This window comes from Podarcis cretensis (genome assembly GCF_951804945.1).
Source record: "Podarcis cretensis genome assembly, chromosome: 12".
Taxonomy (NCBI): domain Eukaryota; kingdom Metazoa; phylum Chordata; class Lepidosauria; order Squamata; family Lacertidae; genus Podarcis; species Podarcis cretensis.
The window spans coordinates 29,561,263-29,565,159 of NC_137181.1; positions in this window are offsets into that span (position 1 = coordinate 29,561,263).

The following is a 3,897-nucleotide window of genomic DNA, read 5'->3' on the forward strand; positions in this document are numbered from 1 at the left end:
TACAGAAACCTAGCATTCTTATAGGGTTTTGTGTACTTATCTCTGAGTTGTTACCAAACCTGTAAAGTAGAACAGCATTGTTATTATTCCCATATTGCAGATGGGGAAGTTGAGGCTGAAAGAGAGAGTGACTTGCATAAGGATTTCTGGTAAGTTCATCTCTGAGGAGGTGGCGTTTGGACCTCTGGGTTCCTAGGCTAACATACTTAGCCATTCACTGGGTTCTGAGTTATGGATAGGAGGCTTTCAACAATAGAATGGAATACCTCATAAAGTGGTTGACTTCACTGGAGGTTTTTAAACAGACATTGGATGACCATCTCTCAGGGATTCTTCAGCTGTGATTCCTACATTGTAGGGGGTTGGACTAGAATGAACCTTGGAGTCCCTTACAACTCTGTGATTCTATGACTCAAAGGTGTAAATTGTCATATCTATAGCTGTATCTGGAGATTTGTTTGCCCTGTGAAAGAGAAAAATAATGATTGCATCTCAGTTTCTCAGTACTTTTATTTTTTTATAATTATGCAAGTCTGCATGCATGCAACACTACCTAAGATACTGTCCTCCGGGAATTTATTCTGCCCAAGAAAAGTGGCACAGTGCTTTTTCATGCAAATGTACAGCTACCTTTTATTTCAGTAGCTGGTATATTACAATGATTGTTAGGGAAGATTTCAGTTCTAGCCATTGTTGCTCTGATACCCCAAATCCTGTGTAAAACTATGCATGAATTTTAGCGAGAAGACAGAGAGGCAGAAAAGTGGCTTCCTTCAGCATTTTGCTATTTATTCTGGGCCTTTACTGCTTCAAAAAAAGGGGTCAGAGTGACCTTTTACTCATCAAAAAGGCATGTACAGTGCTCTCTGAAAAAAAATTTTCAAAGCCACTGCCTCATTTGACCCAACAGTGTGGTCAGTGAGGGACATACAGAGGCGATCCTGTAGTCTCTGCTATGCTGATCACATTCCCCAAGCTTAGGAGAAGAGACTGAAATTCCACAACTGGATGCTCTTCTTTCAAAGAATCACAGTTATCACACACACACCATGCTGGATACATGTACCCCATGATTGAAATTAAGAGTTATCATCTCAGCTTGTTCACACATTTCCAATATAGCAAAAAATTATACTTAAGATTGGGGTGCAGTGATATCACCCAGTCCAGCTTCTGCCAATATGACACTTTACAAAACTACAGTAGAACCTCTGATAAACCAGACATCACTTTAAGTCTCCCTCCCCACTCTGGAACTAGTACCATTGTCTGGTAGACAAAAGCAATGGCAAAGGGTTCCGTCATCATGATCCAGCAATAATCATGGATGATGGGATGTTGTGTGTGATGATCATCACATGAGGAACAGCTACTTGCAGTGACATCAGTCAAAGTTTATAGGCACATTCTCTCAGCTGTGGGATAAACTCACTAACATCTGTGTCACTGTATTGTACTTGTTGGGTGTACATGAAAATGGCCATGTGCATGGTAATCTGCATGCGTATTTACGCCAGTGGATAGGCACCCACATCAATGCACAGGTGTCTGTTGTCCTATCCTCATATAGCAGCAATCAAGGCTCTCCTACACACATGTAAGGTGGGTCTTTGAATGTGACTTCACTCTGTCTAACGGTAGGGCTGGCCTTGCTTTCATTGTATTGGCTTGCTTAAGAACGTTTTCTAAAATAAATCGGTGCTTCAGTATGGAGCTAAATGCCCGGTATAATATAGTAGTACAAATAATCAGAAGCAAAATATAAGTGGACAGCCATCTGTAATGGAAGGTTTAAAATTAAGAGCATTGGAACATAAGAGCTCTTACAGATCAGACCAGTCCAGCATCCCATTCTCACAGAGGCAAGCAGGAGTGCTTCCAAACACACTGTTCTGAGGGTGAGATTCAGTCACATGCCAGCAAATTAAGTTATTTTTCATTCTGCTAAAAAAAATGATAGTTTTTCCAGATAACTGAAGATTGTTGGATCCCTTGTGTTAAGTATATTTTCCACTTTCATCTCTGCTAAGCAAATTTTGCAGACTTTCATGTTGTTTCAAAAACTTACAAAGCCTACTTGACCTAAACAGCAAGGTAAATAAAAATGTTAGACTATACAGTACACCGTTAGGTGTGGCTTCTGTCCAAAATATTCACCTCTTAAAAAGCAATTGCCTGTCTCTAACCTTCATCTTTGGCACAAATCCACTATCCTGAGGGACTAGTAGCTTGCTTTTGTGAAAGCTGGGAAAGTAAAAGTTGGAATTGTTAGGGCTCTGCTAAGTGACTACGAGTTGCACAGAAGCGGTTCAATACCTTGCCTACCTCAGGACTTCTAAATCACTGCCTCTCTCATTTAGTTCAGTGAGCATTTTGTCTCTGCGAAGGACCGAGTGCCAGTTCCTATATAAGCCCTTAGTAGTCATTTATGTGCAGATTCCCACCAGGAGTACTCAAAAGCCTAAGGGTTTGTGAGAGCGAGCCAGAAAAAAGACTTGCAAGATTTAGCCTTCCTGTCGTTTTTCCAATAAAAATATATGTAGAGAAATCTAGAATTATATGTAAGTCCATTTACTTTTTGATATTACCACATCATTTCCACTTCTGGCAAAGGGGACTTTGCTGAGGTTAGTTTTGGGCACGGCCTCCCCGAGCACATTGGCACCCTTCTGCAATTTCGATAGAGGCCTCATTCACGGGAATCGCCATGGCGACCTCGCTGCCCTCCATTTCTTCTTACAGAGTTATTTGTTGAGTCTCTCATGCCGCTGTCTGAGGACATAAACATGTTACACAGGCGGCGCATTAGATGGAGGTGAAATACAGATGATGATATTTAAGGGCTTACAATAGTCATTAAGAGCTCTTTAACCACAGGGCCAGGCTGGGCAGAAGCCAGGGCCCTGACTGCATGTTTTGGCTACTTTCTTCTTCAGATTTATCTGCTTCTTTCTACCACTGAAACCTGGCCAATTATGTCAGCCCGGTGGCAACGAGAGCAGGGAGGTGCAGAGGAGGACCCAACGAAAACATCCAACCCCTGTTAATAGGATTATAAGATTTGAGGACTATAATATTGTTGCAGCTGATGTATTTTGAAAGTTGGTTTTGTTTTAGCGAAAAACAAGCCCTGACTGACACCCATGGGAGTTAGAGCCACGTTGCCAAATACAATCATTTCTGGTTTGAAAGATGTGATTGCTTTTTAATGTGGAAATTTCACAAGGTTACGTTGGGGTGGGGGGAAGGTGAGACTAAACGCCTTTTTTATAACAAAGTCACTTTGAGATATGCACTACAACACCCTGACAGTGTCCAGATACTGCCCGGCAACTTTTTTCCTTTTTTTTTTTTTTTTTTTTTGGTATCAAAACAGATGGGAAGCACAAACTTCACTACTTCTGAAATGCAACTTCTGTTATGGCTCTTTTTTAAAAGGGGGGAGGGAGAAAGGAGGTGTGTGAAAGAAGGGGGATTAAGCGCGTGATTTAAAAAGAAAGAAGGAAAGAAAAATAAATAAATAGAGACTTCAACTGCAAGCCACACACACAAATACACCCAAAGGGGCAGCGAAAAGGGGATATAGGAGAGAAGAATGCAGTCAATCCAATCAAGCAATTGGGACAAAATAATCTCGCTCATTCTCTTTGATAGCTCCGGCGGCCAAACTTGACAGCCCACAATTTGGCATATTCAAAAGGAGTTTGGTTTTTGAGGCTACAAGACATCCTTCTTCAAATTGGTCAGGAAAATAAGCGATATTAATAATAACCATAATAAAGAGGCCTGTCATTTTAAAAAGCAATCTTCCTAAGGACATAAAGAGGATGCAAGAAAGGGTGGAGAAGCCCTCTTTCATTCTCCTTTTAACAAATGTCTGCTCCCGGCTCTGGGGGA